The sequence below is a fragment of the Natrix helvetica genome (genome assembly GCF_964273705.1).
Source record: "Natrix helvetica genome assembly, chromosome: 1".
In the NCBI taxonomy this organism is placed as follows: domain Eukaryota; kingdom Metazoa; phylum Chordata; class Lepidosauria; order Squamata; family Natricidae; genus Natrix; species Natrix helvetica.
In genome coordinates, this window is record NC_138548.1 from 366,801,350 (window position 1) to 366,814,478 (window position 13,129).

Consider the following 13,129-nt stretch of genomic DNA (forward strand, 5'->3'; position numbering starts at 1 on the left):
AAGCAAGCTCTTTGGAACAAGAATCATATGATTCTCAGCACAGCCATTTCAACTTGGCATGGGATTGCTGTGGCCACTTGTGACTGTCTCATCCTCAATTCGGATGTTTACTCCTTACTCCGCGTTATCCCAGAACAACTTCATACTGGGTGGGGGGGGGAGATCCACTGCTTGCCATCGTTAATATTCTCCCGCCGTTAGGGAGGTGAGATCAAGTTAAGCTCCTCAATGCAGGGGCAGTGTCCTGATGCCCCAGCTTTCCGAAATCCCTCTGCTCCCTTCCACTCAAATAAGTACACCTGGCAGCTTTCGCCCTTTTTCAACCTGCTCCCTGACTTTTCCGCTCCCAAGAGACACAGGGACGGGCAGTCGAAATGGCTGTGCTGAGAATCGTATGATTCTTGTTCCGAAGAACTTGATTTCTGGGAAGCAGAATTGGCTCAAGCGATCTGAACCATATTTCTTGCTTGCATTTACTTTTGACTTGATTTGATTTGTCTCCAAATACATATACATGCATACATCCCCCCTTCTCTCTTTCTCTCTCGGTTTTCATCCTTCCAAGGTTCCTAGTAAGCTTCTGGAGCCTTGGGAGGGTGAAAATGTCCATTGCGTGCAAAACATGGGAGGAGGGGTCGCGCATGTGTGTGTGTGGGGGGGGTCACATGCATAGCATTATGGGTGTGGCATGCCAGCGCATGACCCCCCTGTCCTCCCCCCATTTTTGGCACGCGATGGCAAAAAGGTTTGCCATCGCTGCCATAGGGCATTGCACACCAGAATAACTAGACACAAGGACACTTTTCCTCTATGCTATCATTCTGCTAAACAACTAATTCCCACAACACTGTCAAACGATTTAGTAAGACACTATTACTATTATTCTTCTCATCTTTACTATTACCTATTCTGACCCACCCACCCCCACGCCTTTGAATAAACCAGAACATAGGCTTGGCTGTTTGCCACTGTTTAATTACTGAGATAACGAATCCTTTGGCTGAGGGCCCAGACAACTCACGTTCAATAGAGTAGCTCTGCAGCAACCCAGATAATTCAAATGAAGCAACGCAGATAGTCCACACGAACAGACACGGCTGGAAAACACATATAGATTTTCTTAACTACTAATTTGAACGGTTGTTTCCTGCAAATGTCCCCTCCCAACGCCTCACTTATAATCTCTTGGGAGGGGCCAATCCACAACCTCCTGTGCGTAATCATCTTCCGTTTCTCAGCCCTTCTCAATCTAGCATCAGGGACAAACTGCCTTTGATCCTCCCCACTGCTCCATGCCTCAGGCGCCTTCTGGTGGCCAACCAGCCTCTCTGGTCCCTACTCTGAGTCTGAACCCTGCACAGGGTCCTCCACATCGTCCAGGGCAGACTCATATGGTTTCTCACTATCCGAGTCCATCAGCAGCTCAGCCGGATCCTGCTGGGCCACAACAATTACCTACTCTTTTTCTACTTAGGACAATAATTTTGTTGCTTGTATCTTTATTATTTATATCGTTTTATTTAGTTTCCTAGCACGATTTATTTTGTAAACTATTCTATTCTAGTCCAGTCCAGTCCAGTCAAGTCTTGTCTATTCTTCTTTCACTATCCTACCCTCTTCTTCCTGTCCTATCCTATCTATTATCCTTCCTCTGAAACCTCCAAAAATTCTGTGAGTACAGAACTTTCATTATCCGGCCATTGAAGAGCATTCAGCCAAACCATTTCAAAAATAAAGACATCATGCTGTGTGACTCAGAGCATCATTGGGTATATGTAATCCCTGAGTTACGGCTGTTCACTTAGCGCCCATTTAAAGTTAGGACCTCCTCCCCCCCCAGATCCAGGTTCCTAGCAAATTTATGTTGATTGGTTATTTAATATCCTATGACTATCACTGAATGATGTATCCTATGATTTATGATAAATATATTTTTATGATGACAATGATTTATCACATAGTTTTTATGTACAATACAATACAATAGCAGAGTTGGAAGGGACCCTGGAGGTCTTCTAGTCCAACAGGAAACCCTATACCTTTTCAGACAAAAGCTATCCAACATCTTATTAAAGACTTCCAGTGTTGGGGCATTCACAACTTCTGGAGGCAAGATGTTCCACTGATTAATTGTTCTAACTGTCAGGAAATTTCTCCTCAGTTCTAAGTTGCTTCTCTCCTTGATTAGTTTCCACCCATTGCTTCTTGTTCTACCCTCAGGTGCGTTGGAGAATAGTTTGACTCCCTCTTCTTTGTGGCAACCTCTGAGATATTGGAACACTGCTATCATGTCTCCCCTAGTCCTTCTTTCTCTTAAGCTAAACATACCCAGTTCCTGCAACCGTTCTTCATATGTTTTAGTCTCCAGTCCCCTAATCCTCTTTGTTGCTCTTCTCTGCACTCTTTCTAGAGTCTCCACATCTTTTTTACATTGTGGCGACCAGAACTGAATGCTGTATTCCAGGTGTGGCCTTACCAAGGCATTATAAAGTGGTATTAACACTTCATGTGATCTTGATTCTATCCCTCTGTTGATGCAGCCTAGGACTGTGTTGGCTTTTTTGGCAGCTGCTGCACACTGCTGGCTCCTATTTAAATGGTTGTCCACTAGGACTCCAAGATCCCTTTCACAGTTACTACTACTGAGCAAAGTACCACCTATACTGTACCTGTGCATTTCGTTTTTCTTGCCTAAATGTAGAACTTTACTCTTTTCACCATTGAATTTCATTTTATTAGATAGTGCTCAATGTTCAAGTTTGTCAAGATCCTTCTGTATATTAAGCCTGTCTTCTGGAGTGTTGGCTATTCCTGCCAGCTTGGTGTCATCTGCAAATTTAATGAGTTTCCCATTTATTCTCTCATCCAAATCATTGATGAAGATGTTGAAGAGTACTGGGCCTAAAACAGAGCTTTGGGGTACTCCACTGCATACTTTCCTCCATGTAGATGCAGTTCCATTGAGGACTACACGTTGAGTGCGGTTGGTCAGCCAGTTACAAATCCATCTGGTGGTGATGCTGTCCAACCCACATTCTTCTACTTTATCTAGTAGTAGGTTATGGTCTACCTCATCAAATGTCTTACTGAAGTCCAAGTAAACTATATCGACGGCATTCCTCTGGTCCACTAATTTTGTCACTTTGTCAAAGAATGCAATAAGATTAGTCTGGCATGATCTGTTTTTGACAAACCCATGTTGGCTTTGGGCTATTACTTTATTTACGTCTAGGTGTTCGCTAATTCGGTGCTTGATTATCTTTTCCAGAATCTTTCCTGGTATTGAGGTCAGGCTGATATGTCTATAGTTTCCTGGATCTATTTTTTTTTCCTTTTTTGAAGATGGGAACCACATCAGCTCTTTTCCAGTTCTCTGGCAGTTCCCCGGTGCTCCAGGATCTCTAAAAGATATAGTTCAGTGGTTCTGAGATCTCATCTGCCAGTTCCTTCAGAACCCTGGGGTGTAATCCGTCTGGTCCTGGTGATTTGAAGTCTAGGGTAGACAGGTGCTCACTTACCATTTTCTTCCCTATTTCAACTTGGGTTCCTAATCTGATTTTTATGGTGCTGTTTTTGATAGGTTGGACTGTTTTATCGCTTCGTGTAAAGACAGATGCAAAAAATGAGTTAAATAGTTCTGCTTTCTCCCTGTTGCTTATCACCTTCTTGCCACTTTCTTCCAGCAATGGACCAATTGTTTCCTTAACCTTTTTCTTGTTTTTAACATGTTGAAAGAAGCTTTTTTGTTATTTTTTACTTTTGTGGCAAGCCTTTCTTCATTGGGAGCCTTAGCTTTCCTTACTTCATCTTTACATGCTCGGGCTATTTGCTGATATTCTGCCTTAGTTATGCCCCCTCTTTCCACTTTTTATACTTAACTTTTTTGTCTTTCAATTTGTCAGAGAGTTCTTTATGCAGCCATGCCGGTTTCTTTTGGGAGCTGTTATTTTTCTTCTTCATTGGTATTGTGCTAGACTGAGCTTTTGTGATCACATTTTTCAAAATTTCCCAAGCTTCTTGAGTTGTTTTCCCCTTGAGGATTCTCATCCATGGAATTCTTCCCAAGCTCTCTCTAAGTTTATTGAAATTAGCTCTCTCAAAATCCAAGACTCTAGTTTGACTTTGTTCTACTAATTGTGTTTGCTTAATGTTGAATTCCAATATTGCATGGTCACTTGCCCCCAGGATTCCTGTGGTTTCAACACCTTCTATCATTTCCTCTCTGTTAGTGAGAACTAAGTCTAATATGGCCGATCCCCTTGTTTCTTTCTCTACTTTTTGGGAAACAAAGTTCTCTGCTAGGCTCATTAGGAACCTGTTGGATCTTCCACTTGGTGCAGAGTTTGTTTCCCAGTTGATGTCAGGGTAATTAAAATCCCCCATTACTATTGTGGTGTGCTTCCTACATACCTTAGTTAGCTGACTAGCAAAAAGTTCATCTACTTCCTCTGCTTGGTTGGGTGGCCTGTAATATAGACCTATGGCAATGTCATTCCCCCCCCTTTAATATTGACCCAAATGCATTCAAGATAGTTCTCATCATTGTTGTGCTCTATTTCTGTAGAGAGGTAGTTATTTCTTTTTTTTTTTAAACAAAATTTTATTGGTTTTTAAAAAAATAAACAAGGAAAGGGGTAGTGGAATAAGTTACAAATTTTGGCAGTTACAATATGCAGGAGGTGGTGCCTCCCCCCGTACTCATACATTTCATTTATTAATACATTAGATTATTACAAATTGATAGTATTTTGTCAGCATATAAACTTTTATCTTCAAATAATTTCAATCACTTTACTTCAAACAGATTTTCTTGTTCATTTTTGTGATCTGAGTTTTCTCGATGTTGCCCCTTTTCCCCCCCCCGCCAGCAGAGCTCCGGCCCCTCCCGTGTCTTGTGTGTCTGGTGTAGTGTCGTCAGGCTTATCTAGGAGGGCTCTATTTTTTTCCATAAAGGCCTGAGCCTCTATGGTTGTATTAATTCTGACTCTTGTGTCCTCCCAGAAAATTAGCATACCTTCAGGCATCAGCCATCTAAACCACACCCCTTTCTGGTATAATTTCTTCGCTAGTAGCGAATAGTTTTTTCTTCTCTCTCTCACTTTCTTAGGGATCTGTTTCAGAATGGCTATTTCTCTATCCTGGTATTTTAGTACTTGCCCCCTTTGTGCACTCAGAATCTCATCTCTTGTAGTCTTTATAAGGAATTTAATGTGTACCTCCTTGGAATATTATGTGTTATAGCGTATGCTGAGTTTACTCTATAAACCAGGTCCATGTCCCACCCCATCTGTTGTTTGTCTTTTTTAATGTATTCAGCCAGAAGGTTTGTCATGATGTCCCTTAAATCTTCATCATCTGCCTCAATCACATTTTGAAACCTAAGGAAAAAGGACATTCTTTCAAATTCCATTTTTATCTGGTGGTTCTCTAGCTCTTGTTCCTTTTCTGCACTTCCCCCACCTCCCCTCTCATCTCAGCCGTCTCCTCCTCCAAAAGATCCAGTCTCTCTGAATTATTAATTGCCCGGTCTTGGTTCTCTCTAAGCTGCTCATTCATCTCCTTAAATTGATTTTTTAGATCCTCCTGTCCCTTTAAAATCTGTTGAAACATATGCTGAAAGTCCACCTCAGAAGGCTTGGGCTGAAGCAGGGAGGTTAGAGTCTGTTGTCCGCTGGGGCTGGACGCTGAGGATGTCGGGGCAGAGACTGCAAAGCCCGGCTTCCCCGGGGGTGGTCTTTTGGGTGGCATTATAATGAGCAAAGAGATAACAATGTCAATACAGAGAGGAAAAAATTAGGGAGGAAAACTGCCAAGGAGGTTACGAGGCAGAGAGTCCAAGCAGATAGGAACCTTTTCTGTATTCAGCTCCTGGCAATAAAGTAATAAAGTCCTTTGTTCCAAGCCAAGAGTCCAATGTAACAAGAGATTTGTCTGAGTGTCACGGAGACAAAGTCAGGATGCCTGAAGCTTCTATGGGTGGAGTCACGTTTCAGTGTCTATGAAGACGATGGAAGTGTGCCATCTTGCCGTGCCAGCTCCGGGATCAGAAGGCAAAGACCAAAAGTTTTCAAAGTTTTCAGATCATCACCTCATTTACACAATTGCAGTCCAAAATCTGCCTTTGCTATGAGCGTGATTTTGTTGCATGGCTCCCCCCCCCCTCCTCCTCCTCTGGGGGCAGAGAGCAAAACCGTTTAAAGCCCCTTGTCCAAGGGGGGGGAAAATCCCCCTCCCTCCAGTCATGCTTCTCCAAAACAAGTTGAAAATCTTTTTTAAAAAGCTGGCAACTTTTTTTTTCCTTTCAGCCAAGTAAGGGAACGGGGGAAAGTTTCCAAAGAGGTAGTTATTTCTTATATATATAGTGCAACTCTACATCCTCTTTTATTTGGTCTATTTCTTTTAAATAATTTAATATAATAATGTATGTTCCATTTGTCGATTTCATCCCACCAAGTTTCTGTAATGGCAACAATATCGTATCTGCCCTCATTTACTTGAATTTCTAATTCGCCCTGTTTATTCCTCATACTCTGCATTGGTGTATAGACATTTGAATCCATTTTGATTGACCCTGTGTTTACTGTCTACATAACCTGTGTTATGCCTGACTGCCCCTATTTTCTTGCCACTTGTGTGATTCATGCACATGGTATGGCACTCACTATTAAATGCTTGGTTTTGCTTGACAGCGGGAGTGATAATCTTACCTGCACAAACATCTATGTTACATGCACTGATAACCCTATGAGTTTTAGATTGCTGGGGACAGAAATGTTCTGTATCAATTAATTATCTGTCCCCGCGGTTCAGTTTAAATGTTTATCCAGAAAATCTGTGAATTTAATGTAACTCAGTCCCTTTCTAGGATGGGTGCAAACCATCTCTTTTGTACAGTTTTTCATTAGACCAGTTGCAGGCATCATGAGTAATAAAACCAAAGCCTTCCCTTTTACACCACTCCTTTAGCCACACATTAAACTCTGCTACACACTGGCCCTTCCCTTTTTGTTCCTTATATACTGGTAAAACCTCTGAAAAGATAAGCCTACAACCTATACTACTAAGTTCATACCCCAAGCTCTGGAAATCATTCTTCACAGAAAGTACATCTTTTTGGGACAAATCATTTGTGCCAAGATGTATAATAGCATCAACATCAGAGTTCTTTCTTGCATTCTTGACACTCTTAAGAATACGCCTCGTGTCTCTGCTGGTAGTAGCACCTGGCAGACATCTGACCTCTTTTAAAACCTCCATATCCTTTTCTAAATTTACATCCCTTACGATTGAATCACCAACCAGAAGGTGACTTCTCTTTTTACATACCTTGATCTTCTTGTGCGACTGATGTGTGATACCTGGGTCCCCAATTCGCCTTTCTAAAGAAAGTTCTGCATTTTGGACTATGATCCCCTGCTTATTTGAGAGTGAGAGCTTATGCACTGAAGACAAATCCATATTGTCTAATTGCACTTGGCCTATAAACACCCTACCCCCATTGAGACTAAACTTGCGTCAATGTAGCGAGCCATCAGTTCCTTTGCCTACTTTGGTGCATTTGCAGAAAACAGGCCTAAAGTAATGAGACATCATGCGATATGAGTAGCATGAAATCTCGCACTACTGCTACTGTATGATCTCGTACTATATAGTTTAGGCCTCTGCTGACAGAGACCTGCACTAGATCCAGGGCAATAGGGTTTGCAAACAGAGGAAAGACCTCTTTGATTTCAAACACTTTTGCCTGGATCTCATGCAGTCCTCAGTTCGTAGAGAACACAGTCCTAAAGTACTAGCATGAGATATTGCACTACTGATCTCACGTGATCTCGCACTAAAATAGTTTAGGGGTCTCTTCTCTGCGAACTGAGAAAAGTCCTTGAAAGCCGATGAGACTTTGGGCGGTGAAATATCCTTAACCCACCCCAATAAATCTTAGGTTTTCTCCTAATTCCTCTTTAGATGTTTCCCCTGATTATTCCTTAACTCAAAACTGACTTTGAGTGAGATTTGAATATATATAGAGATAATTGCAAGAAAAGAGATATTTTCTAGATATTTTCAAAGCTTTCATGACTCACGAATACAGAAATCATGTCCATACCACAGCACTGTAGTCATGCAAAATATAACATAATGGAGTTTCAGAAAAAGTCAGAAGACAATTCGTAGACTTTCTACAGTTTGATCTTTTTCTTTAACCTTATCATTTCATTTTTCTTTTCAAGGTAATGGGCAGGAGAATCAAGATTCCTGTGAACTGTTCCAAGTGATCAATGTTCGAGATGGAATGGATATTGAAGATGGAATTCAAATGGAATTAGAAAGCCATGAAAGAAACCAGCCAAACAATTGGAATCAGGAAAGCTCTTCTTCTACTAATGCTCTGATGCATGACTTTCTTGCCCAACGAGAGAAAATAAGGAAAAAATATATCGGGAAAAGTGTGAAACTAATTAAATATAAATTACATGTAAACGGACACTATTTAACCCAAAACAAAAGAGAAGATGCTATAAGAAGATACAATGGAGAAAAGATCTTTTCTCAAAATCATAGTCTTATTTCCCATATGATGATCCACACAGGGGAGAGGCCGTATAAATGCAACGAGTGTGGAAAGACCTTTGTTCGAAAATGTGACCTTCTTCACCATAAGATGATCCACACAGGGGAAAAGCCATATAAATGCATGGAGTGTGGAAAGACCTTTGTTCGAAAATGTGACATCCTTCGCCATAAGATGATCCACACAGGGGAAAAGCCATATAAATGCATGGAGTGTGGAAAGACCTTTGTTCGAAAATGTGACATCCTTCGCCATAAGATGATCCACACGGGGGAAAAGCCATATAAATGCATGGATTGTGGAAAGACCTTTGCTCAAAATAGTCATCTTCTTTGCCATAAGATGACCCACACAGGGGAAAAGCCATTTAAATGCATGGCGTGTGGACAGACCTTTGCTCAGAGGAGTAGACTTACTAACCACAAAAAGATGCACACAGGGGAGAAACCATTTAAATGCAAAGAGTGTGGAAAGACCTTTGTTCGAAATAGTAATCTTCTTCGCCATAAGATGATCCACACAGGGGAAAAGCCATATAAATGCATGGAGTGTGGAAAGACCTTTGCTCAAAATGGAGGTCTTCTTCGTCATAAAATGATCCACACAGGGGAAAAGCCATATAAATGCATGGAGTGTGGAAAGACCTTTCTTCAAAATAGTCATCTTCTTCGCCATAAGATGATCCACACAGGGGAAAAGCCATATAAGTGCATGACATGTGGAAAGACCTTTGCTCTTAGCAGTAGGCTTACTACCCACAAAAAGATGCACACAAGGGAGAAACTGTTTAAATGCATGGAGTGTGGAAAGACCTTTTCTCAAAATCATAGTCTTATTTCCCATAAGATGATCCACACAAGGGGGAGGCCATACAAATGCATGGAGTGTGGAAAGTCTTTTGCTCAAAATAATCGTCTTCTTTGCCATAAGATGATCCACACAGTGGAAAAGCCATATAAATGCATGGAGTGTGGAAAGACATTTGCTTGGAGAAGTACTCTTTCTTCTCATAACAAAATCCACACAGGAGAGAAGCCCTATAAATGCATGCAATGTGGAAAGAGCTTTGCTCTGAAAGGTTATCTTACTTCTCACAAAAGGATCCATGTTCGGGAGAAACTATATAGCAATAACAATTCCACTTAGGGTTATCTACCACTCCACAATGCTTCATAACACTCTCTGAGCAGTTTATTTTTTATTTTTTTATTTTTATTTTATTGTTTTAAATGAAACTCTCTGAGCAGTTTAGAAAGTCAGCATATTGTCCCCATTTTACTGACCTCAGAAGGCTTAATGGCTGAATCAACTGTGAGCTATTCAGGATCCAGCTCCTAGCTGTGGCGAATTAACTTGTAGTACTGAATTCTAACCACTGCCCCACCATGATTCTATATATTTTTACAATATTTTTGGGACTGTAAGATGCGCTGAAATATAAGACACTCCCAACTTTTGGGGAGGAAGACAAGGAAAAAAAATCTGTCTCTCACTCCCAACAATCTATCACCTTGCAGCAAACACCATACAGTCTGGTCAGCTTCAGCACAGCCTGTTTTAGCAGGAGCAGCTGATTCGCAGTTGGATCTGTCTCCCAGAATATCTCCCAATAAGCTGTTCCATCCTGCGGGTTTTGCTTCCGCCTATTGCCGCCGCTGCCCCCTGTTGGCACTGCCACCTATTGCTGCCTCCGCACGCTCAATTTTTGGCCTATTCCAGGCGGTGGAGATAGATGTGGCATGCAGAGGCCAGAAATGGGGTGTGCGGACACTAAAAATGGGACATGCGGAGACTAAAATGGGGCGGGTGAAGGCGGCGATAGGTGTAGCTGTGATGAGTGGAGGCTATCCCCGCAGCCTCGAACAGCTGATTGGAGGTAATCTGGAAGGTATATCCAACCTCCAATCAGCTGCTCCTGTTAAATCAGGCTGCGCTGAAGCTGACCAGGGTATTTTCTGTTTGCTGCAAGGAGGTAAATTGCTGGGAGGCAAAGGCCGAAGGGTGGTGGCTGGTGGGTAAGCGGGATTTCGGCAACATTTGCTCTCTAAGACACAAAGACATTTCCACTAACTTTTTTGGGGGGGCAGAGGAAAGTGCGTCTTATAGTCTGAAAAATACAGTGGGTGTACGCACATTGTGCCTTTCTGATCCAAATGAAAGAAGGTTGAATCCAACAAAATGAAATTTAATGTGGAGAAAAGTAAGATTTTACACATGGACTGGAAAAACAGATTACATGAAACCTGGTTCAAAAACCGTAACGAGAGAGATCTTGGAATCCAAATGATTACTTAAGCATGAGTCACCTGTGTGCCACGGCAGCCAAAAAAGCCTAATACAATCCTTATTGGAGGCATAGAATCAAAATCACGTGAAGTAGTAGAACCCATTTCATAAAGCATCAGTAAGGCTACACCTGAAATGCTGCATCCAGTTTTGGTTATCACAATACAAAAAAAGAAGTTGAGACTTTGGAAAAAGGCCAAAGTTGAACAGCTAAGATGATTAAAGGCCTGGAGATCGAAACATATGAAGAACAGTTGCAGGATTTGGATTTGGCTAGTCTACAGAGAAGAAGGATTAGGAATGACACGATAACGGTATTCCAGTATTTGAGAAGCTGTCACAAAGAGGAGGGAGTCAGTATATTTTTCCAAAGCACCAGAGGGCAGGACAAGAAAACATGGATGTGAACTAATGAAGGAGAGAAAAAACCTGGAATTAACAAGAATCTTCCTTACAATGAAGACAATTAATTTATCTTTTTTTTTTAAAGTGAGGTCTCCAGAACTGAATTCAATATTCCAAATGGGATCTGACTAAAGCCCTATGTAGTGGGTTAAGACCACCTTTTTCCTGATGGTGATAAATCTGGTGATGCGTCCCAGAATTGTGTTTGCCTGCACAGCTGCCTGGTTACACTGTTTACTCATTTTGCAGTTATCCTTTTCTCAGTGCCATGGTAACTTTGTCCATACAGTTGTGTGAAATAAGCGCTGCTTGAACTCAATAGTGTTGTAGAAATATGCATTCCTTTGCGCAGGTGGGTGCAATCCCCGCGACCGCTGGGCTGAAGCCCCAAGGAGCATGCAGAGGAATCCAACCAGGCCTGCCAGATGCACTGGCCTGATTTGCAGCCTCCTGTTGCATCCCATCTGTGGTGGCAGAGGTAGCCAAAAACAGACTCGGCAATGGGAAGGGCGGGGAGCACGTTCATTAGAGGATAAGGTTTGAGGGAAGGGGCGAGCACGCAGGGGCTGCAGTGTGGTAGTGACCAGTTTGGCTGCCTCATAAATATTTTTGGGTGAGAATGCATATACAATTCTTGGTTCACTCTTGTTTTTCCTGTATGTGTGTAATGATCTAGGGAAGGTTAAAAAAGGTGCCCAAATCCTCACAAGTGGTAGCCTGAGAGATGAAATGACTAATGAAAATCAAAAACAATTAGCACATGATGTTTTATTGGTGAACCCCAGATTGTTGAAGGTAGTATCATTTGAAATGCTGCTTGTACATGAGGAATGAAAACCTTTTTCTTCACTTTGTTTATTGTAGGTGCCATTTGGAGGGGTAGGGTTAGGGTTGGGTGTGGTGACCTGGGTGGGCGTGGCCAGCTTGACGCAACTCATTGGGCATTGCTGATTTTCAAATATTGTTTTTCAAATATTGCTCGTTAAAGTTTCTGAGTCAAACTGGAAAATAAAGAAATAGATATATAAAGGGGGAAAAAAACAGGTTAACTGCAGTTTTTTACAATTGATTTTAACCACTTTCCCCTCTATTTAAATCGCCAAGGTAGCAGATCTATTTTTGTGTCCATCGTGGACGAGTCTTTACGTCCCAGTGGAGTCTTCAGAACTTTTTTATTTTATTTTTTTTATTTTTCTCTGTTTATTGATGATCTAATGCTATCTTTAAAAAAATAGTTTTTATTAAACATTTTAATCTTTAAAAACAGAAAGAAAAACACAATAAACAAAACATACATAACAATATAAAGTAATTGTACAGCCTTCTGTATCAGCTTTCATGTTTAGCCTTTATAGTTCTCCATTCTGCATTGCCTTCCTATTGATTTTACCTTCTCCAATAATATAATAAGAGTAGTACTAACACTTATAATATTAATTATTTATATCACCATTATATTTACATTCTCTATTTTCTGTTTTGGCTTTGACCGGACGCCCTCTGCCCTCCCTTCCAACACAAGGCAGCAGCACAGCCAATCACACTTTCCATTTTGAGGTCATTGTGAAGATGCGCGTTTTGCAGGGGGGAAGAACTGGGGCAGCAAAAGCCCCCTGCCCACCTCATCAAGAGGCAATGCATTGTTTCCAACCCTCTGACAGTTTCCCCATTGAAAGAGGCCCCAGAGAGACCACCTGGTGGCTTCTCTTGAATCTTTGGAGCAGCTCCATCTTTCTTTGCCAGCAGCCTCACTTTGCCATCTCTTGCACCCAAACCTTCTTTCCCTTTCCGTTCCTCTTCCCTTCCCTCTTTCTCTTTATATTTCCATTTTTCTCTTTCCCTTTTCCCCTTTTCTCTCCTCCATTCCTC